This window comes from Peromyscus leucopus, chromosome 9, assembly GCF_004664715.2.
Source record: "Peromyscus leucopus breed LL Stock chromosome 9, UCI_PerLeu_2.1, whole genome shotgun sequence".
Taxonomy (NCBI): domain Eukaryota; kingdom Metazoa; phylum Chordata; class Mammalia; order Rodentia; family Cricetidae; genus Peromyscus; species Peromyscus leucopus.
The window spans coordinates 10,060,844-10,086,525 of record NC_051070.1 but is presented as its reverse complement, the minus strand read 5'-3'; positions in this window follow the sequence as shown (position 1 = coordinate 10,086,525).

Sequence of the window (25,682 nt, the reverse complement as noted above, 5' to 3'; positions counted from 1 at the left end):
TGAATCATGAAATTCTCTTAATTTTTTTTTTTTTTTTTTTTTTTTTTTGGTTTTTCGAGACAGGGTTTCTCTGTGTAGCTTTGCGCCTCTCCTGGAACTCACTTGGTAGCCCAGGCTGGCCTTGAACTCACAGAGATCCGCCTGCCTCTGCCTCCCGAGTGCTGGGATTAAAGGCGTGCGCCACCACCGCCCGGCTAATTTTTTTTTTTTTTTTTTTTATAAACACTCTGGTGCTTGGTCTCTGGACAGCTCATGAACTCAATTATGAACCTGATAAGGTTTACAAAGGAACATTAAGTTAGATCTTTTCAGAATATTTCAGGCAATCATGTAAATAATAATTGTTTGAGAACTGATTAAGAATATAAGAGGTTAGGAGGATGGCAGAGACAGCAGGTAGAGAACTTGTTGGGCACAAGCGTGAGGATCTGAGTTCAGATCCCTGAACCAATATAAAACCAGCCATGCACATGTCTAAGCTGCACAGTCTGCTAGTGAGACAGAAGGCAGAGACAAGAGACTCTTTGGAATGTTGAGGGACAGTTAGCCTGGTATATGAAGTGGAGAACATAAAGGAGACACTACCTTGACCAAGGAGAAAGACTTGAACTGACACCTGAGGTTGCCCTTAGACCATGGAAGTGCTATGCAACTGCACTCACGCACATAAAGATGCACACAAACATTACTTACACGCAAAGTGCATAGAAAACATTAAAAGAAATAAAAAAGAGAGTCTAGTGTTGCATAATCCATACTGTAAGACAAAGAGAACTGTCAAAAGAAACCTATGATTTACATTGACCTCCCTGTACAATATTCCACCCAAACTCTTAAAGGCACCACAAAGGTCAAGTGAGCATAGATTTCTCTTCTCTGGGTTCCTCTAAATATTTCATCCTAAATTCACTTCCAAAATACGTCTCACGTGTTCCAGTTTGGCATATTTCCTGACCTTTGGTTTTCGCCTTAATTAATCTTGTACTTGAGATTCAGTGTCCTTTCCTTTTCTTGGCTGTGAACCTTGAGCTCACACTTAACACAAGACTCTACTGTCACAAACTTAGTGTTCACCTTTACATGAAAGGCTTAAACAAAGAAAACAGGGTTAGAATCTATGTTTGTAATCACACTCAAGTTATTCATTTTATCAAATTTTCTTGTTAATATCAACTACCTAAGTATCATTTAGTAGTGCTTTAGTACTATGTACTTTATAAACCTGACCCCATGTAGTTCACACAGCAATTATCACAATTATTCATTGAGAAGGTGAAACTGTCAGCAAAGAACTGCACAGATTTCCACAGCATACAGCCTGATCCACGAGAATATATTTCCCTTTTCCTTCTTTGTACTTACGGCTTGCAACAATTACGCCAAATATTTGTGGGTCTTAGATCAAGAGAACAAAAATCTATTGTGTCTTCTCAACTCCATGAGCTTCCTCTCTTTACCATAAACTACACTGTGATTTTACTGTCTAATTAATCATCTGTATCTGCTGGGCTGCTGTTTGATCAATCATTCATGACATTATCAGATACAAACCTCTATGGCTTTTTTCATTTCTTTAGCACACTTTACAGTAAAACTATTCAAAAAAAATTTTATCTTCACTCTAGTTCACCTTCTCCCATGCCTTCTGAGTTCATTCTACTTAATGGCAGATGTCTGTGACATTGTTCTCATTAAAACTTTCCAAGTTAAATGGGTGTGGTGGCCCATGCCTTTAACATCTACAGAGGCAGGTGAATGTCTGTGAATTCAAGATCAGCCTGCTCAATATACGAGTGCCCATCCAGCCAAGGCTACATATTGAGGTGATGTCTCATAAAATAAATAAAAATAAAATAAAATCTGTCCAATTGGCCACTATTAATAATCTATTTTTAGTCTTCATTATGTTGATACATAAACTTTAAGCCCATTTGATTCTTCCCATATGACATTCATGTAGTTTGAAATAACATCAATATGTGCTCATGACCTGGATTTGTACAGGCAAGTTTCCCCTCCTATTACATACATAATCAGCTAATGTACATTTATGTTTAGATGCCTGTGGTTTTATACCCTTGGAACATTTTCCTTCCTTTCCTGCTTACAATGAAACCATTTGCAAGAATGTTCAAGCCTCTTTCACTCCTGTTTTACTCTCCTATATAAATTTAATGTGATCATACCCTACCGTCTTAATCTTGAGAACATACCTAGAATTTATAACAGTCATCCCGACCATATTGTGCTTTCCTGGTTCACATTATGCCTCCTCTTCTTACTTGTATTGCTGCAAGTCTCTAGCCTTGAAACATACCCTGATGCTGCCCTTACTTTTTTCTTACATCCACATCAGTACCTGAGCTGCTTTTTAAAGCACAAGTTCAACAATGTCATTCCTCTGACCCAACATCTGCTGTTGCTTAGCCGCAGTGAAAGCTGAATTTCCTATAAGGCTTCCAAGGTGCTTTGTCTTCTGGTCAGTTATGATACTGAGCCAATGGTGACGCTGACTACCTGTTGTTTCCTTCAGTATTCCTCACATATCTTGTCACATGTTTGATGGTAAGGACTTTGCTCTGTTATTCTCTACATTTACAACACCTTGTCTCCATCTCCAAACATCTGCTTGACTCTCTAACTTTTATTCTTTGCTCTTCATCTATTCAATCAAGTTTGTCTTCACCAACTATTTCATAATACCAAAAGCAAGTACCTATTCTCAGCATAACATGCAGGATCCCTGTGTGTTTATTACCAGGGATACTGCAGATTTTACTGTTTGTTTACAGCTATTCTCATTTTATACCACATGCTTTCCATGCAGACTTTACCCAGGGTTCATTGTATGCCCAGCAGAATGTGAACATCACAAATTGCGTGCTGGCAAGGAAGCAGAAAAGTAAGAACCTCCAGTCACTGTTGGTGGAATGACAAACTGATGCAGCCACTGTCAATATCAGTGTGAAGAATTCTCAAAGAACCAAATGGAGATCGACCATATGGCCCAGGTGTATCATTCCTTGGCATAGGCCCAAAGACTTGATAGCCTGCTCCACAGAGGCCTCTCAGGACTCTGAACTTTCTCCTTCCCTTTTTCCTACTAGTTCATCTCCCATTGTTTTCTTCCTCCCTTTTCCTCTTTCTTTTAACTGATTGTTCCTTCTTTATCTTCCTTTCTTTACCTTTCCTCTTCATTAATCTTTAAAAGATAGGTTATCATGCAGCTCCATGATAGCACATGTTAACAGTCAACAGAGGGGAAACTGTGGTCCGTATAGAAAAGGAAAAAAATGTTAAGAAAAAAAATAACAGTTAAAAGTCAAGCTTTCTTCAGGAGACCCCAGGGTAGGGGGATAATGAAGATCTGGGATTTTTTTCATTCTATATGTCTCCCTCTGCACATGCCTCTCTATTCACAAGGAGGTTTTACATACAGACACTGATCCTATTGTAGCTGGAAGTTTCTCCAGTCCTCCCCAGTCCTGTAGCTGCTTATAAAATAATCATTCAGAGGCTTATATTAATTACCAATTGTATGGCCTATGGCAGGCTTCTTGTTAGCTAACTCGTTTAAATTAAGCCATTTCTATTATCTATGTTTTGCCACATGGCTGTGGCATTACTGGTCTGCTGGCATCTTGCTGCTCCTTGGAAAGTGGCTAGGCATCTCTGGCTACTCTCCTTTCTTCTCTCCGTATCTCTGCTTGGATTTCTGCCTGCCTCTAAGCTGCCTTGTCATAGGCCAAAACAGCTTTATTTATTAGCCAATGAGAGCAACACATATTCACAGCATACAGAAAGACATCCCACAGCATTCTATGAAATCTACTCTACTCTAGTTGTAACTAACTAATAATCAAAACTAAACTTCAGTGATACTAACTTCAGATCAGTACATTCTCAGACACTAGCAATTTAGAATTATGGAGTTCTCACATTCATCATAGTATAGAAATTAATAATTTAAACTATTGGCTTAAAGCTCTTCTTCTCAAAGGAGTCAAGACATACACCAAGGGACTGTCTGTCTCCTATTCAATCGCCCTCTTAGAATTCACCTCCCAAGATTTCTCCAGCTTTCCTGCTCACCTCATTTTCCTGTTTTCTCTGTATCTCTTCTTTCTACCTTTTGGGAAGAAAAATAAATCCTCCTCATTTCTTCTTCATATCTGATCAACATTGCCCTAGAGTGAGAATGGTACTATTGCAATAAGCAGACATAGTCTCTTCAGATGCAAAATTCATATTAAAAGAGTGATCTGCCCTCCTCCTTCAGGCAGCAGACAAGCAATATAAAATGTTATCGCAGGAGCTTATGGAATACACAACAGAAATTTATTGCTTCATAAGACTGATAGCTAAAGAGTACAGTGAACCACAAATGGAATATGGCACATTTTATAGTAAGGCAATTTTTCTAAAAACATTTTTATCATTAAATTATCTTCCTTGTAGAAAAAATATTAGCACTGTTGACTCATAGTGAGTTTGGTAGTGAGATTTGTGAGGTGATTTAAAGTAGAATTTTATAATTGCCTTACCATAATTTCTCACATTTTCATAACTGTGTAACTGTCATTGTAAGTGATGAATGTCCAGTTTTGTTCATAAAGAGCCACTCAGAACATTGACATTTAGAATGATGACAATTCACTCACAAACCTCACAATTGCAAGAGCTATAAGAATCAGAATCCAAATTGACCAACTTAATACAAACTAACAATCTAAGATGTAAAGAGTCCATATGACTGTATAAATATACCCCATTCTGTTCATAACAAAAGAACAAATTCTAGATAAATTCCATCAAAGGAATAAATCAGAACACTTATGTCCAGCAACCAGAATCATTTCCCTTTATCTGATCCTCACACACCTCAGGATTAAGGGCTAGCAATACTGAAATCACACAGACTTGGGCTTCCTTGGCAGCTTGGTCCTTCTAAAAGGGCATAACACCATACTGGAATTATATATAGTGTATATATAATGGGCATCAGTACCAACTTACATATATAACAAATATGCATTTTTCACTATTTGTAGGGTTTACTCTTATTTTCTCAATCAATTTTTATATGGTGATACTGTGATAGAAGATCTCAGGTTAATTCAAATGTTCTTAACAAAGACTCATAATTTTTAATCTTTGCAATAAAAATATCACTTCAGATAACTGGAATGTAACACTTTCCCCACTGTGGCAATCTAACTTTTACTTTCCCATTCTTCATATGGAGTTCTTCAATAACATCACCATATCTATCTTCACAAAGCTAGTGCACATCAACAGAACAATATGCATAATCTTAACATGAAGTTAAGACATTATCACACCTGTATGAAAAACATTTCAAGTATTATTATGTTGTTCAAAATAAAGTCACTCCAAGTAATTTTCCCCACAATAGGACTATCATTTAGTCCCTGTTGATGTTTCTCATCTAATCTTAGCTGTTCCTCATTGTATGAAAACGATATTGAACCCTTGTCTAGATCACATGCATGTCTACCTCACTTCTACACTAGGCAATTGGTGTCTTCTCCTATCCTAGTACTAACCACCTGGCCCTGCTTACATTCCAAAATTAGATGAGACTAGATGCAACCTGAAAGATGTGGCTACAGAGAAGTTTGCATCTTCTGTATTATCAAAGAGATGAAGTCACATAGGAAGTGACCAATAGTTTTTCCTCAAAAAGGAAAAACTTAAATGCTAAAAGAAAGAAAGAAAGAAAAGGCTTCCACCACTTTCTATCACCTCATCCAACTAAATCTCTACATTATATATTATATCTGTGTGGTGATTTATGTTGTATTTGTCTTCCCAGATTTTAATGTTAATATGAAAATGTATTTTTCTTCTGTTTATTATTATATCTCAGTTCTAGTATAGACAGATCACAGTTAATATTCAAAACCTAATTGTAACTTAATTCCATATATATATTCCCATTGTACAAAAGAAAAAATGAAATAAGAATGGTGTGTGTGTGTGTGTGTGTGTGTGTGCTCCCTGCCACACGAGTGCCACAATATAATACAAATAATAGATAACATAGCAAAAGATCTAGTTATTTTATAACAGCAACATGAAGAATAATGAACCCAAAGGAAACGGCAGGGGTAAGTCCCTCTGGCTCTTGCCACACTATGTTTTCTTGCATGGCATTTTGACTTCACCGTCTGGCTCCAACCTGTCCTTTGAGCCTATCTCACACTATGAGTCATGTCTGCAAACCAAGCTGTCTTTCTCCAAAGGCTTGCACTTGCTTGACTCTGGGCTTTGCCCCACATGTCATTCCTAGCCAGGAGAGATTTCCTTTCCCATTCTGGCTAATGAAATCTTCCTTTTTCATTGACTTATGGCAAAGGTCACTTGTGCTGTTAAGTGGCTCCAGGCATCTCTGTAGAGATTAGCACCCTTTCCTCATAGAAACTGGCAGGGACTTTCTTTGTTTTTATTAAATTTGGTAGTTTACATTTTCCCCTCATAACAATGTTGTTCCATGAGAAGTTAAGCTTCCTGAGGACAGATGTCTCCTTGGATTTACCGTTGCCTTTGCAGCATAGATAGTAAAGGTTTTCATATACATATCTAGGATTTGGGTCAAATGAAACAGCAATTCTTTCAATTTTGCCACCATGTTCAGTTACTTCAGTAAAGAAAATGTGCATTTTTTCATTTTAATGTTATTGCTTTAACCAATATAGATATGAAGCCAATTTTTTTCTGACTCAGACTTCTTGTGTATTACTGTAAAAGGTTCCTAATAAAGCAGACATATTAGCACATATATCCCCTTTAATTCACATTAGCTAGAATACAGTGTTAGTGAAGTAGTAATGTAGCTCAGTGGTTGCATGCTTAGTTAGCATGGCTGAGACTTATTCCAGTCAGAACACAACAAAAAATTTTGAATAGTTAAAAAAAAAAACCCTCAATTGAAATAGGCAATATAAATAATTCACAGGGGATGTAAAAAAGTAAAATTTGTTTGTCTGTAAGGCCAGATGTCATGATAAAAGGCTTTGTCATCTCAGTCCTTTTCGTTGTTTGATTTTCAGTATTTGTGCACATATTTATTTACCTTTCTACCAAGTACATATTTATAGGATTGCATTTAACCATAAAAGAAGGTAGTGGGAGGGAAATAAAGGATGTACAACGTGATTATTAAAAATCACTATCAAAATAGCTGTAGCAAGTACTTACCATCAATGCTACCAGAAATGATTATATCTTCCAACTGAAAGATATAAAGTGATGGAATATATAAAACAAACAATCCAAATATGGGCTTTCTAAGAAAGCAACTTTGTATACAATGACAGGACACACACACATTAGAAATGAAAGGACAGAAAAATATGCTATTCAATATAAACAAGAAAATCAACTGTCTCTATATCCGATGAAAAAGACATGATGCAAAAAATAAAAATAGACAGTCATTATATAATAATAGTCAACAAAGCAGGTATATATGCCTAGTATAAATATATCCCATATTAAAGCACATAAATATATCAAATCTAAATTAACTCTCTGAGCAATAATACATTCAATAATATGATATTAATCATTTAGAACCTCATTTTTTATTACTGAACCCACAATCAGAAACAAAATCACTAAACAAAATCGTAGGACTTAAACTACATTATTTATCAGTTGAACCAAATAGATCTACATAGAACAATGCACCTGGTGGTTGGAGAGGATCCAGTTTCCCCAGGAACCCCAGCAGCATTATCTAGGATAGATCACACGTTAGTTCACAAAACAAATTTTAACAAATTTAAAAAGTCAAAATTATTGTTTATTGTGAATGTTTGTTTGTTTTTTCCTGGCTACTATGATATCAAAGCACAACTTACAAAGCCTTATGAGATATACTAAGGCAGTTCTAAGGGTAAGGTTTATCTCAACAAATACTTACATTTAAAAGAGTCAGTCCAACAATATTTTTTTAACTTTTCTTGTCCTTCCTCTACTTTAAGGAAGTGAAGTACAAAATAAATTCACAACTAAATGAATTAAATAAGTAATAAACAGAGTAGAAATAAATAAAATAGTTTAAAGTAAATTTTACAATAGCAATATGAAGCCATAAGATCAGAGAATTTGCTGTGAGATTGTGTCTCCTAGTAATGTAAGGAGTTACACCTATAAAATCTCACCAACATGACTTCCATTTTTAAAAAGATGAGTAAGGTTAAATCTTCACCACTTTGTTTTGGTTAATGTTAGGGTGCACAAAGGGGAGTGGAAATGACCCAGAAGCAAATAGCAAAAGAATCAGTTACAGACAGGATGAAAAAGGAAGACAAAGATGCACATGGAACAAAAGAAAACTGAAGTAAAAAACTTTCAAAACCAAATGCTAATGGTGAGGAATGGATTTCACGAAATATATACACCTTGAAAATGAACCAAAAATGTTGTCAGATGAATAAAAAAGTTACTTCATTCAGTACTTTTAAAATTATTCACTAATTCATTAACTTTCTGTTCCACATAATCTTTTCTGTTCATCAAAATGTAAAGCTGAACAAAAAAGAAAGGAAATCCTATTCCTGATGAAGATTAAGTTCAAACAGCAGACAAGCAATAAAATCCTATCCTGTAATTTAAGTCATAGGCCAGTATCTACCTGTGAGGACTCAAGGAGCTACCTCAGTGAAGAAGACCATGGATTGGAAGACTATAGTCAAAAGTTAAAGAGGAGAAAGTAATCTCCAAAGGTGTAATGTGTACTGAACACTGCTGCACTTGAAGTTAAGCAAACAGAAAGGCAGACAGCAGCAGCAAAACCACACTGATGATGTACAACTAAGTGCATTAGAAATGTGCAGAGTACTCTTCTGTCATTAAGGAAATCAACTTCTTCCTAGTCATCATTTCTCCAATATGTTGGTATTTGAAATGGTGAACTGAGTAAGGAAGAGTCCAGCTCCAACACAGATGGTGTTATTTAAATAGAGGAGAATGGTGCAAAAGTTTTTCACCTAATTGCTAGCATTGGGATCCCAACATTGTCTAGCCCCTTGTTCTTACAGTATCTCGAAGATTACAGATCCTGGGACTTCTCAAGGTGCCATATATCTATATATCTTATATTATATATACATATATATATATAATTATACACATATTTACATGCACATGATTTTATATTATGTCATAGTATAATAAACATGCTTGTGGTCCTCTTTCACACAGCTCATGATTAACAGGGAGGTGAAAATGGAAATTTGTAATTGTTTTCAGAATCTAAGATTGCTCAGCTAGAGGGCTTATAGAACAGAGTACTGGGTATGCTCCAAGAGGCTCTGGTTTAGTAAGTCTGGGTAAGACCCAGGAATTTTCATTTCTAACAAGCTCCCAGGTGACTCTGGGACTGCTGGTTAGGGATGACAGCTTGAGAACAACTGTCATAAATAAGAGGAACTTTTGCAAATAATCAGAGCCATCCAGACGTTAATAATCACATCCCTGTTCTCTCCCAACTGCTAGTTCATCACAGATGAAAGATCTTGAGCTAACTTGATGTATGCTGTTCTTATTTCATTATTTAGCAAACTAAATTTAAATCTTCAAAGGGATATGCTCTATCTCTGAAAAATGTCCCTTTGTAACATCATGCCAGACTCCACAAAGCTTTGCAAAATGTCAATTTTGCTGCTAAAGGGCATGTGTTTAAAAGTACATTTAACAAAATGTAGAAAAACAACAAATTAAAATGCTTTTCTTATAGCCAGACTTCTCTTTAAGTAATCTAACCCTGAAGATTACCCTGAATTCCTGTTTTTAAAAAGTATGTCATAACTAATATTAACACACACAATGTCATGCTTTACTATTATCTTTCATAAGAAAGACAACCTGGACATGAGTGGGAGCAATGATGGGCGAGGGTCGAGGGAAAGAGAGCGGGAGATACCAGCTGGATCAAGAACAGAGAGAGAGAACAAGGAATAGGAGACCATGGTAAATGAAGACCACATGAGAAAAGGAATAAACAAAGTGCTAAGGAGGCCCACAGAAATCCACAAAGATACCCCCACAAAAGACTGCTGGCAATGGTCGAGAGAAAGCCGGGACTGACCTATTCTGGTGATGGGATGGCCAAACACCCTAATAGTCGTGCCATAAACCCCATCCAAGGACTGAGGAATCTGGATGCAGACATCCATGGCTAGGCTCCTGGTGGAGTGGCAGGAGTCTAATTATCGAGAAAGAGGAGGGTTTATATGAGCGAGAATTGTTGAAACCAAGGTTGGATAAAGCACAGGGACAAATAGCCAAACGAATGGAAACACATGAACTATGAACCAAAGGCTGAGGGGCCCCCAACTGGATCAGGCCCTCTGAATAAGTGAGACAGTCGATTGGCTTGATCTGTTTGGGAGGCATCTAGGCAGTGGTACCAGGTCCTGGGCTCATTGCATGAGTTAGCTGTTTGAAACCTGGAACTTATGCAGGGACGCTTGACTCAGTCTGGGAGGAGGGGACTGGACCTGCCTGGACTGAGTCTATCAGGTCGATCTCAGTCCTTGGGGGAGGCATTGATCTGGAGGAGGTGGGAAGGGGAGGGCTGGGGGAAGGGGAGGGGGGCAGGAAGGGGGAGAACAAGGGAATCTGTGGCTGTTATGTAGAACTGAATAGTATTGTAAAATAAAATAAAATGATAATAATAATAATAAAGTCAAAGACTGCATATTTTTAGTAAACCATTCCATTGTATTCACAATCTATATCTTAAAGAAGCATTCACTCTCTTCAGGTCATTCCAGCAATCCCCAGACCAGTGTCTCTATGTCTGTGTACATCCTTGACCTCTGTATCATTGTAGACATATTTCTCTTTTCCTGTTTCGTATAAGTGGTGAAATTTAGTTTACCTTCAGACCAAAGCTGAATGTCTTTTCATTGAGAAGGCTGTTATACTCCTTCAGGAGAAAGTCAGACCCATTCCAAGTATGAATTGGACACTGATATCCTTCCTCTTGTAACTTTGAAAGAAGGTATTTAAATACCTATGTGTAGGGTTCATTTATGCACACACAAACTAAAGGCATACTGACCAATGCTATATCTGTGAATTTTCATACCACTACACCAGCAACTGTCCTTACTAAAAATAGAGCAGCAACAAGCCGATGCAGCAGCAACAATCTTGTGCCCCGTTGATGTTGATTTCAAAAAGGTAGAAGCCATAGGCTTCCCAGTTCAATGAGCCTGTCAAGAAGCCCTGCTCAATTAGATCTTGATCTGTTCTGCCAGAGACTCTACCTAAAGCAGCTGTCTGCTTTCCTCTGAAAGTCTCCTAAAATTAAGGATTATGGATTCTTGAGATGTTCAAGAATGTAGCCTGGAGCAACTTGAGCATGAACTCCAATGCCAGTGGGAAATTTGAATGAAACTCTTGGAGTTGTAAAGTCTGATATTTCAAAATTTGTGAGAAAGGTACGCCATACAGAATATATCAAATCTAGTACAAAAGTTTGTAACATGTAGATGCTTTCATATGTTTATACTACCTCACTTTCTTATCATTGAAATGGGCTCTTTTTTTTTTTTACCACAATGCTTCCAAATACTTTTTTTCTTGTTCCATAATTCCCAGTCATCCTACAGAGATATTTTCTTTTTTTTCCCTTTTTTTTTAATTAAGAAATTTTTTATTCATTTTACATACCAATCACAGATCCCCCTCTTCCCTCCTCTGGTCCCTCCAGCCCTCACCCCCGCAACCTACCTCCCATTCCCTCCTACAAGAAGGTAAGGCCTCCTATGGGAAGTCATCAGAGCCTGGTACATTCAGTAGAGGCAGGTCCAAGCCCCTCTCTTGTCTCAAGGCTGTATGAGGTGTCCCACCACAGGTAGTGGTCTCCAAAAGGCCAGCTCATGCACCAGGGTTGGATTCTGCTCCTACTGCCTGAGAGCCCCTTAAGCAGGTCAAGCTACACAACTGTCTTGCTTATGCAGTTGAGCCTTCACGGGACTGAACCAGAGAGATATTTTCTTAAGAGTTCCAATGTTGCAACATCCCTTATCCATCCACCACATACTATTACCAATTTCTAGCATCATCATGCAACTTAAATCACATGCCAGGACTCTGATAACTAATTGCTGTACATGCCCTTGAAAAGAATAAAATAATGCTGTTTGTGAAGAAATTGTTGTATTCCAAACCATTTATTCATTGTGCTTTTGTAGCTCATGTTTTTATTAAGCATATAGATAATTTGGCTGATTTTCTAGGTGTCTCTTAATACTAATTTGAAACAACTTCTCAAAATAGTAATGAGGATAGATATCACAGAATTATTTTCTGTTTGGTTGGCTGAGCATTTCCTTAGAATTTTTTAATTTTTTTTTAAGAAATATTTTATTCATTTTACATATCAACCCCAGATCCCCCTCTCTCCCCTCCACCCACCCTCCAGCCCATCCCCCCCTACTCCCTCCTCTGAAAAGGTAGTGCCTCCCATGAGAAGTCATCAGAGCCTGATACATTCAACTGAGTCAGGTCCAAGCCCCTCCCCCTGCATCAAGACTGTGCCAGGTGTTCTACTATAGGTATTGGGCACCAAAAAGCCAGCTCCTGCACCAGGAATAGATACCAATCCCACTGCTGGGGGGCTCCTTAAGCTGATCAAGCTACATGACTGTCTTGCTTATGCAGGCCCCATAATTCTTAAGTCAGGTATTCCTGTCATCTTTCTACTAGAATCTAAACTCATTTAATCTTTCCCACAATTTCCTATGATATTTCCATTGAAGAATCCAATGGAACAAAATAAAATTGAATTATTCATTTTTAGTTGTCCCATCATTATTTGAACATAACTTCTCTTTTTGTGATAAATACTCAGCTATCTCTCTGTAGGTGAATGACAAGAAGTATTTATGATTTTCATTTAAGAAATGTTTATCAATGTCAGGAAACATTGTTCCATACATCAGACACAAGACTTCTTTTATGGTGCTACCATCTTGGATTAACTGATTTATGCTGAAACTACTTTTTATTCAACACTTGTAGTCACTGTGTGGTCCTGTTAGAGTCACCTTCTCAATGCCAGGTATCGTTTACCTATTTGGAAATCTAAAGTCAGTGAGAAATATGAACTGTTACCCCTATTCATATTAGAATTTGTCGTCAGAAAATTTCCCATGTCCCACTTGGCCCAAGGTCGGAACAAATCTCTCCGACTAGCATCTCCCAAGTAAACACACAGAGGCTTATATTAATTATAACTGCTTGGCCATTAGTTCAGCCTTATTACTGACTAGCTCTTATGCTTAAATTAACCCATAATTCTTACCTATGTTTAGCTACATGGCTTGGTACCTTTCTCAGTTCTGCCTTGTCATCTTGCTTTCTCTGTGTCTGGCTTGTGACTCCTGACTCTGCTCTTCCTCTTCCCAGCATTCCTTCAGTCTGCTCACCCTGCCTATACTTCCTGCCTGGCTACTGGCCAATCAGTGTTTTATTAAACTAGTATACAACAGCATTATCCCACAGCAAGAATTTTGTAAATAAAAGAAACTTTTTAACCTTTGTGATAACTTCTGCTTCATACATATATATGTATGCCTGGGTGTGTTACATGTGCACCAATATGTGAGACATGCTTTTGACCAGAAAAGTATCACACATATGAATTTCTAAAATCAGTGGTTTGTGCCCTTACTCCAACATTGAAAGTCCTCTGTTCACATCACATAACCTCTTTCTTAGGGTCAATCTACAGCCATCTGTCACAGAAAACTTTCAAAAAGACACTCATCTTCTTTAGTAGACCTTCTAGATACAGAATGAACAAATACCACATTTACAAATGGAACTTATCAAAAACAAGTAATATGCAGAAATATTGACTGTCTAAAAAAATAACTGCATTTCTATTAAAATGAGTCAATTATTGTGGGGCAGCTTATACCTACTGCCTCTAACTCTCACAATCCTACACTTAAGCTATAATCATATCATTGAAGATAAGTGAGTGGTCATGGAGATTGTTCACAGGAATGAAAGCATTACTATTTAGGGAGGCTCCATTCATTTCTTCTTGCCTTGCTACCTCTGACTGCATTGTGTATGCTCATTAGAAGATACCTTGAATGAAGTCCAGAAGAATGTAACTATTCATTCAAATGCTTTGCTACATACTGGAAAGAATTCATGAGTTCACTTAGATTTCTTTTTAATTTTTTTTTTATTATTTACTTGTCTGTGTGGAGGTTGGTATATGATTTCAGGTGTCCACAGAGAGCAGGTGTCCACAGAGTGCAGGGTGCCAGATGCCTTGGGGGTGAGACTTAAAGGCAATTGTGAGTCACTTGTGTGTTCTGGGAACCAAACCTCTGCAGTGTGTACAGGGTACACTCCTAACTGCTGAACCATCTCTCCATCTCAAATTTCAGTATCTAATATTATTTTCAGTATGACCGCTTTTTGTCATTTTAAATTGCTTTTGAGTTCTTCAGGTATTTAAACAATCTAATGGAAGTCAACTGATGCTATTATAATTGCTTCATGAATAGAGAAAATTATTCAAAAGAATATTGAATTCATCCCTCCTATACTATCTTTAAAAAATAGATTTATTTAGAAAAAGTGTAACATTGGTAAAAGACCTTTTAAACATTGACTTCTAATCTCCACTTGATTCTAGTTCTATTATATCATGTTTCTGTGAGTACAAAGAGATACCTTCACTACAAGTTGCCATTCAGTTCACAATTTTAAGGAAATTGTAGTTGATAAGTATCTTCAAACAGACTTATTGCTATGTATGTCAGCAAAACTGTTATCTAATATAAGTGGCTTTAATGCATTTGTGTTTTCTGTACCTAAATGGTATACTTTTTGAAGATAATAATCTCAGAAAAGCATTGCAACAGAAAAAGACCCTCCTACAACAGGTCTTTCTCCCTGATGTCTGCCATCTCTTACGATTCCTTTAAAAAAATTGAGAGTATACTGGCATCAATGCTCTTGGAAATAGTTTATTTAAACTCTGTATAAAGATATTAAATGCTGAGGAACATATAAATCACCCTGCTTTCCTAGTTTATTATTATATAATATGCTGAGATAAATGTTATATTACCTTAAGATAAATGGTATCTTCATATTATATATATATATATATATATATATATATATATATATATATACACACATATATGTTATATGTGCACCAATATGTGAGGATGCAGACCCACAGGTGAGAGAACATATGTTCTAGGCATGTAAAATGGGTCCCTGCATTTGCAGACGGAGCACTCTTAATTGATGAGACATTTCCGCCATACTGCCCTGTATTTCTAATAAGCACTGGTTCAATTTCATAAAGTTCACTCATCTTTTTGAAAGATTTGCCTTATTCATTTTAATTTTTCATGGTAGTGGGCCATAAATACTAACAAGATTATACATTTGACTTTAAAAAATAGGTCTTATATAGTTCAGGCAGTACTCAGTTTTTCAGTCTTCCTACCTCTGAGTCCTTGGTACTAGGATCAGAGGTGTTTACTGCATACCCAGCAGAACCTCACATTTCAAACATGAAGATAATATTGAATGGAGTAATCAGATACTTCCTTGAAAGAAAATTACAAATGTAGAATGGACTTGTTTAAAGTTAAAATTTATGAGATGACATTTGAAATTTATTCACAAAAGAATCCAAGAGAAATTTAAAGCTAAATGATAAACAAAATTCTGAAAAATGTTTTAATTTTTATATTTTATCAATAATTTTGTAATTTTAATGAAATTTTCAGTAAGCTTATACATTTTATTCTTGACAAATTTCAAGGGGTTTATTTAAAATAATAATAAATTTCATACACAATATAAATCTATATAAAATAGGATTTTCACAGAAGTATCTTTTGCTTATTTTCTTGTTCCAAGTGTGATGTGACACTTTACAGTTTCTTTAGTGTGGAAAATAGAAGGAAGAGCAAGGAGACTGGTAATGCACTCACATTAAGTCTGGGAACCTAGTGGAAGCAAAAGGACAAGGAATTAAGTCAGAAGAAAACTCCATGAAATGTGACTGTGAGCTTAACACTCTGAATTCTGCAAATATCTTCAAATTTCCTAAGGCAAAAATCACATTTCAGTAACAGAATTATGTGATTTAGTAAGCTGTCATTTTGTTGATTTTTATTTGGTATTTATTAAATGGTAGAAAATATTTTGAGGAAAGAGTGGCAATCAGTTTTTCACTTCATGGAAGTCATAGTTAATAGGCTATGGGTGCATAAAATGTAACAATAATTATGTCTCCCAATTGGTCTATACACAAATATAAAATAGTATTATGAGCAATTAAAAACAGCAAATCTGTCACCCCCTCTGAATAGCATAACCAGAATATTCAAATGTACATCTGTAAAGGTAAACTTTAACATCAGACTTGGAGGGTGACTAGGAATTTTTAAGTAGCCAGGATGGTTATGGCCCTTTGCTGGAGGAACATAAATGTGTTTGTGCTCTGAAGAAGAGATAAGGGAAGGTAGATAGATGTCCATGGTAAGCAATGAAGTGGAAACTTGTGTGGCAACATAGCTGCAAAACTTGGCCGAGATCAAGTTTATTATGCAGACAGTGGTGGACACCGATCTCTTCACTGGCAGTTAAAAATTCCAAGTCTTAAGTTCAGTGAAAGATTAACATGTCTTAAAGAGAAAGGCATCATAACCAAAGCTGCACAATATTTTCTTTTATAGCATTATCTAAATATCTCTATGGAAAGAATTACAGCAAGTTGAGAGGAGACATGAGAAGACCAACTCTGAGGCCATAGTAATCATTTATAAAATGTTAGCTTAACCTGGAATAAGTATAACGCAAAGAGGGGAAATGTCGTCTGCTTCTCTGATCTTTCAGCCTTTACCCTAATATCTGACTCCTGGTTTTTATTGGTTAGACTAATTAGAATTATGCTTCACATAACCAAATTAAGAATGAATGAAAAATCAGTGATTGGTTGAATATGAGAGAAACTCAGCTGTTGAAGATAACTCCAGTAGTGATACTATTAAAACATGAAGAATACATGGATGGAGGTGTCATTAGAGAGGGGAAGGGAAATAAGATGATCAAGTATTCCAGTTTTAGTAGATTGCATGAGAGAGTTAACAGAATGGAAATACTGACTAGACAGATATATATGTGGTTATATGAAGCTATCAGTTTGAAGGTGCTGATTAGACAGTCGTATATGTGCCTACAGACTCAGCTTGTGGTGTGAAATAAGAAACTGTTGACATTTATATGTTTTTGTTTTAATTATTCTACAGAATGAGATGTGATCCTGTACTGTATAGTTTAGTAATCAAAGGCATCTAGACACAACCCTGAAGATTTATATTCTTAACATTTTAATGGAAATGGAGAAACGAGAAAGATAAACCCAGAGGGAAAGAGAAGAAGGTAGTACACAAAGAGTACTGGACTAGAACTCAGGTTGTAATATGCTCATACCACAGTCAACAGAACAGCGGTCTCCACTTAATGCAATCAAAATCATTAGCAATGTCAGCAAGATCACTTGCACTAATTTTATTCCCATAGACATAGGCAGTGCTGTGGAATATACAGGATAATAAATGAAGAAAAAGACCTAAAATAAGAGCAGAGCAGAGACACTGGGTAACAACTTTATGGGAGTTAGAAATGAGAGTAAGTGATACTTGGAAGGAAGCATCAAAGGAAAAATGCTTAAAAAAAAAAAAAAGAAATATGCATATGCCACATTGCATGGTATACACACTTCTAGAGAAGAGGAAAAGGAAGGGCTAAAATTGTGAACAGATGAGGAAGAGAGCATGTGGTGAGTGAGCAGATGAATAGAGTTGATGAGAGTAGAGACAAACGATAGCAGATCTCAATATACAACACTTCAGGATTTAACATTCCTGGAGATTCTCTACTTTAAATATCACATCTTCACCTTACAAACACACAGGTGGAAGCGACAAGAAGGATGTGGTTTAAAAGGCACAAATATGGGGGGGGGGAAGTAAAAGCAAATTATGCAGGGAAATAATGTAGTAAAAACTACATTTCAGAAAGATTCTTCTGGCTACAATAAAACTGATTTGACGTGGAAATCAGGAAATAACCAGCCAGAGAGTAATTCTTCAATTAAAATGATTGTTATTGAGGACAGACAATGGTTCAGGAGTAAGAGCACTTGCTCACCAAGTATTAGGTCATGAGTTTGGAACCCAGAACTCACTTAAAAGGCTCTATGTCCTTATAATGACTTATAAGTGGATATTAGCTATTAATTAAAGGATCATCATGCTACAATCCACAGACCCAGAGTGGCTAAGTAACAAGGTGGGGGGGGGAGGGTCAAGAGGGACGCATGCATCTCCTTGCGAAAGGGAAACAGAATAGATTTTGCAAGTGGACCAGGGTCAGGTGGGATGAGAACAGGAGTGATCAGGCAGGAGGGGAAGGGAGAGAACACTGGGACAAACCACTGGAAAGGGGAGAGGGGCATTTGGGGAGCAATGTGGAAACTTGGTGGAGTAGAAACACCCTGGAATCTATGAGGGTGATCCTAGCAAAGACTTCTAGTAATGGGGGACACAGAGCCTGAGATGGCTATCTTCTGTTACCAAGCAAAGCTTCCCTTAAGTGGTGGTACAGGGACATGAACCCAGCCACAAAGACTTTGACCTACAATTTGTCCTGCCTGCAAGATGTGTAGGGTAATGGTGGCACAGGATTTGAGGGAGTGGCCAACAAGTGACAAGTCCAACTTGAGATCCATGCTGCAAGAGAAAGCCCACACCTGACACTGCCTGAATGGCCAGGAACCAGAGGTTGGATAGCTCAGGGACCTAGGGTAGAACCAAACACTCCTGGCATATTAATTAATTAATAAGTTAATGAACCCCTAATGGTATTGTGCTATACTCATAGACCAGTACCTAACCCAATCATCATCAGAGAAGTTTGAGAGATTTCAGTAAGTTCATACATTTTATGAAGTATGGGGGCAAATGGAGCGACCAAAACCCAAACATTAGGCAGAGCTCAGGAAGAGGGGGAGGAAGGATTTTAGGAGTCAAAGGGGTTGAGGACACCACAAGAACATGACCCACAGACATCAAGTAAGCAGAGCTCATGGGGGCCCACAGAAATTGAAGCTGCATCACAGAGCCTGTATGTGTCTGTGCAAGATCCTCAGCATATATGTTATGGTTGTGCAGCTTGGTGTTTTTGTGAAACTCCTAACAGTGGGAGTTGGGAGGGGGGATCTCTGACTCCTTCACCTGCTCTTGGGACCCTTTTCCTCCTCCTGGGTCACCTCATCCAGTGTTGATATGAGGGTTTGGGCCTAGTCTTATTGTAACTTGTTATGTCATGTTTGGTTGATATCCCTGGGAGGCCTGCTCTTCTGTGAAGGGAAATGGAGGAGGAGCAGATCTGAGGGAGAGGAGAGATGGTCATGGGGATGATAGGAGTGGAGGGAGGGGGAAACTGTGGTCAAGACATAATGTAGGAGAGGAAAAAAGGCTAGATGTATATCTACCATACTGGTGACTCCAACAACATGAGGCCCATGACAGGAGGCTCACTGGAGCTTGATGGCTGCCAGCCTGGGTTTAGAGACCCTGCCTCCAAAGAACAAAGCATGGAAGGTTCAGGTAAACCACCTTCTGTGTTTGTTGGACAATGCTATCTGCTGTGTTATCCCAATGTCTGTGACTACATGCTGTTGTTACACAGACAAGGCTGCTTGTCTGGAGCATTGGAAACTCGTTTCCCATTGAACAGTGTTCGGTCAAGTGGCTTGCTTTCTCTCTGTCACAGACAGGTGGGTCCTAGTCATAGAGTAATGAAGAAATGTGTAAAGCTGATTTTAACCATTTTTTCTTCCAGAAGTAGACATAGTTATTGTCTCAAAAGACATAGTTAATCATTTCTTCCCAAATCTGTACAGTGTGTTTGAGGTTATGTGTGTATAGTACACAACTGAAGATTAGATAGAAACAGGTTAAATGAAGAAATGCATATGTAAATAAAGGAGAATCTGAGTTCTTTCATGCATCTGGTTTAAGGAAACCAAGAAGAAAAGGTCCTAAATGTGCACATATTTCCAACATTGCAAAAGTAGAACAGAACACCTATCCCAACATAACACACATAAAATTCCTAAGTATGCAGGGTTATTTTTATATATCCATGGTAACCCATTTCTTTTTTATTCTTTTTTTTTTTTTTTACTTTTCTAAGTGTATGTTGCCAAGCAGTTTACCTTACTGTACAGGATGATTATAATAAAACTGCTGAATCTATAGCAGATTATCATTTCACTGAGTACAAGCTCTGCCTAGCTACCAAAATAAAACCAACAAAAACACTAAAATTACCTGCTTAAAAGTCAATTGTGGTATTCTGGATGCTGTCATTGTACAAAAATGTGTTGCGGGACATGTGCTAGTGACAGCCCAGGGATTTTCAGATTCCTCCTATTTGTGTAAAATAAACCCATATATAAGAAAGCAAATTAATTTTAAATTATTTGCTAAACTGATGCACTTTTCTTAAGATCAGTTTTAAATCTGGCCTTTAAGATATCAATATCCTACAAACACAAAGGGATATCCACAAAAAGGTAAGAGGCTCTATCTATAAAAGCACTCTTTCCAAAATTTATCATCAAAGAACCTTTTGCCTGAAATAGTCATTGCTAAAGTCTTCCTCATGATTTTGCTTTAAGGGAAAAACTCTTTTATTTTATTATTTATTTATTTATCTTATATCCCGACCACAGTTTACCCTCTCTCCTCTCCTTCCATTCCCTTGACCCACCTTGCCTCTGCCCCACCCACCCATCCACTCCTCCTCCATTTCTATTCAGAAAAAGCCAGGCCTCCCATGGATATCAACAAAACATGGCATATCAAGTTGCAGTAAGACTAAGCACCTCCCCTTGCATTAAGGCTGGACAAGGCAACCCAGTATGAGGAATAAGATCTCAAAAGCTAGTAAAAGAATCAGAGATAGCCTCTGGTCCTACTGTTAGGAGTCCCACAAGAGGACCAAGCTACACAACTCTCCCATATATTACAAAGTACCTAAGTTAGTCCCATGTAGGCTCCTTGGTTGTAGGTTCAGCCTCTGTGAACTCCTCCTATGAGCACAAGTTAGTTGATTCTGTGGGTTTTCTTATGATATCCTTGGCCACCTCTTCAGCAGGATTCCTGGAACTCCACCTAATGTTTGGCTGTGGGTCTCTGCATTTGTTTTCACCCGTTCCTGGATGAAGACTCTCTGATGACAATTGGACTAGGCACCAATCTATGAGTGCTGTGGATGGTTGAATGATATATAAAATGCTGATTGGCCAGTAGCCAGACTGGCCTATAGGTGTGACAAAAATAGAGAAGAGAGGTCTGGGAAGTGGAAGGCTGAGGTGTGGGGCATTTACCCACTAACCCCACAGTTCCCCAGAGTTTTCTTGAGTGTAAGCAGCAGGAAACATTAGACAGTAGGATTTATTGCAAAGAATCTTGCAGAGATAAACAGATAGAAAATAAAGGATAGCCTCGAGAGGGCCTGGAACCTTTTCCAATGGGCCCCGACTGTCTCTGTCCCAGGGTTTTTATAGAGACGCCAAGGGGTGGAGCAAAAGATCTCCTCCCTCATCTCAGACCAAGTGCAGACCATCTCAGACACCTGCACTCAGGTCCGTGGTCCTAATCATCCTCTATGCAGACATTCTGGGTAAAGCCACAAGGAACCCGAAAACGGGCTCCCACACTGAGTCAGAGAGACGTTGCCAGCTGCTGCCATGGGGGGCAGGATATAAAGTACTGGTAAGCCACAAGCCACATGGCAATGTATAGATTAATAGAAATGGGCTGAGTTTAAGTGTAAGAGCTAGACAGTGGTAGGCCTGAGCTAATGGCCAAGTAGTTTAATTAATATGAGCTTCTGAGTGATTATTTTATAAGTGGTTGCAGGGTCCGTGGGGCTGGGCAGGACTGGAGAAAACTCCAGCTACATATGAGTATAATAGATTATTATTAGGCAACATTACATTGACATCTTTTTCTTCCATTGGTGTGTGGTTCTATCCTAGGTCTCTGGACCATCTAGGTTCTGGGTCCTGGAACTCTAGGCAGTGTCAGGACTGGGCTCACTTTCCTGGCATGGGTCTCAGGCTTGACCAATCATTAGTTGGCCACGCCCACAATCTCTGTGTCACCCTTAACCCAGCACACACTATAGGCAGGATAGACTGTAGGTTGAAGGTTATGCGGCTAGTTTGCTATCCTGCTCCCTCTACTGGTAGTCTTGCCTGGTCACAGAATGGGGCCAGTTCAGGCTACTTATCCCCTGTTGCTAGGAGTCTTAGCCTGGGTCATCACTGTAGATTCCTGGGAGTTTCCCTCACACAAGGTTTCTACCTGACCCTGAGATAACCCCCTTTCCTGTCAGTTCTTTCAATATTCCCCACCACCCACCAGGGGAAAACTCTTACTGAACTCTCTAGAAGAAAATACTAACTACAAATCATGAGGAATGAAATATATCCATTCTCTTATTTTCATTTTCCCTCTAGTATTATTTTTCATAGGAAAATGAATCAGGAAATGTAAAATGCTCTAGAAAGAGTGTAAAGAATACAGATTTAACTTTTTCCCACAGAACTTGGAACTAATTTTGACAACTTCTTTTGATATATTTGATTGAACTAAAGCAATAAACCATGATAATTCAATAATTTTGGAATATTAATTTATTTCTTTGTTCCAAGTATGTGAAGTCCAACACTAATTTGGCTACCCATTAAATAAGAATATCCTATAAAATTTCTTCTCTGTTGGTTTGTTCATCTGTACAGTAAGATCAATGCTAGTAACTTACTTATCTGGCAATATAAGCAGCATTAATAAAGCTAATTTATGTTGTGGGCTTCCTTCAAGGCCAAATATATGATAAGCATGCTTAAGAGTATCTATAATTGCTATTGTTACCATGACATGCATGAGTCCACTTTAATTAAACCTTATTCTCCTATGTAGGTGTTATGATCTTACACACACACACACACACACACACACACACACACACACACACACAAAGTAGGAGGGAATATGGTTTCTAAACTGAATTTTTTATGTATTTTCTTCCTAAATAAGATGAAAAGATCTGATAACTAATAATTCCTCCTCTTTGAAATGAGTTCTTAGTAAACTAAATTCTTCCTCCACTGGCATTAAGTTAAACTCATGCAATTCAGTTTTGAATGCCCTAATGCATTTATATTGTTTATATACATTTTACTCATGACATACATCAGATTTGGTTGAAATAATGCAATAGTTTATTCCTCTGCATGTTTCTAAATATATACATAGTGAAGAAGTGGGAAGCATTGTGAATCTAGGGACAGAATTCAATGCTAAACAGTAATTGGAAAAGATCGGTTGCTTGGAAACTGCATAGAACGCTGCTTTGTTTCAAGTGACGGGTATTACAAATCATGCATTAAACTAGTAGAACCTTTTTAAAATTTCAACAGTGCGATTGATGATAGTTTTAATAAGCTTTGACACATAACTTAAAATAGTGCATTTCAATCATGCAGAAGGCTCACCAAAATAACCTACAAATACTGGCATATTTATACTGAACTTTGTTTGCAGACCTTATGAAGCTTTAGGTTGTATATGTATAAACTGCATCCAGATTGAGGGGTAATGAAATATTCTTCTTAAGAATAATTACCCCTTCAAAAAGAGCTGCATGTAATCAGCTGTGTCATGCACCATTGAACTTTGTGCATGGGACTTTCTGTGGAATTGCTGTTTAGTGACATTTGCAATTGGATGCAGTTATTAAACAATGTAAGATGCTAATATGTTACCTAGCCAGGGGAGTAGGTCCTTTCACTCCCACTCAGTTGTAAAATGTGATGACCCTGAAAGTGAATGAAGTAAAAAGATTCACTCAGAAAGAACAAAAATCATGATGTGAAGTAGTGACTAGTCACCCTTTGGCCGCTTAGAAGATGGACCTCACATGCAAGTAGGAAGGCCTCTGATTTAATAACTTGCCCACATCCTAATTTTTTCTCTGAAAAACCCATTATGTATTAATCTGCTCCTATGTTTCTAAAATTAATTGCAAATTGGAAAATAATTGATTTCCACATAAAATAGTTTCTGGTTCTGTCCTTTTCTAGAAATCTATTCATTTGACCCAAAACTGATGTGACTTAAGACCCACCCCATGAGATGGAACTCACACACAACACTGCTTAGGTGACCAAGAACTAATAACATCCTTAAGAATGGCTGCCCTAGGCTCTAAAGCTGGGGGAAGATTGTATCTCAAATGAGCAAAATAATTACAATTTCCAGTTTTGTGTAGTTAACTACCTAAGAAAAGGAAGGTTAGATATACACAAGCCTTAAGAAGACCTTCAGAAGTCTAGTCAAGCTGATAGAACAGTACTGTCCTCTTATGCAAAGGTCCTCATCCCTCTTCCCTGATTTATAGTGACAGAAGTTTCCTCTGTGACTGGTGTCCCCACTCCTATCCTTGATCTTCCCTCACTTCTGAGATCTGTCTATCTACACTTACACAACTAAGAACCATACTGCTTTGATATAAAAAAATAATTCCTGCATGCCAGATGCTTAAAATGTAGAATATGATTGTGATGGCTGTGAACTTGTCTCCAATCACTTCTATGTGTGCCTATCATGTCTCAGGGCAGCCATATCCTCACTGGCCTCTAAGAACAGTTTTCATTATCCATTATCCATGCCAGAGACATCTGTCAGCATGGCCTTTTTTCCCTTTTCTTATCAGAGACTCAAGACCATTCAGATCCCATTGCATTAGAAATCACCCCTTGCCCTCTAGGAACAGTTCTGCAGAACCTGCCATAGTACAGGACACAGTTTATCCATGACAGGACTCAGCAAGTCATCCTACTGTCTGTTTATTCACTCTCTTGCCCCTTCTTTTTGTACTAAACATTGCAAGGACAAAGACTATTATTAGGCATTAATCATCTGCATATTTTTAGTACTTACCAATTATCCTAGTACACAGTAATTGCTTGAGAAACATTTGAGAGTGTTGTTTGGTATTCACATTTGACATAGAGTGGTTATGTTAATTTTATAACTTTGATTTTTAGAAAATTATGTTCTATAAATCCATATAAATTCATCTAATAAGGGTGCTAAGCAAAATCTATGTATATGAGGAAAGGCAGTTCACTTTGCTGAATCATATTCTTGACCCAGTTCAAGAAATGATAATAGAGTGACATTTATGGTGTGGACATTGCCATCAAAAACCCATACATCTGACAGAGAATACCTCAACATTTAGAGAAGGGAGCACTTCAAGAAAGGGAGGAAGACGTATTCTATATCTGAGAGAGTTCCGCAGAGAAGCTTGAATTAAAGCTCAGCAATATGGAGAAATAGTTCCTGTGGACTGCAAGTAATTGAGTATTCTTAGAGCATGAAATGTGAATATGTGCTCTGAGAGGATGAAAAGAGGGAGCAAGCAAAGATAAGGCTGAACTAATTAGTAAAGAAAGTCCACAAGGACCTGCAATGCCATCCAAGGCAATTTAGGATTTATCCTGGTGT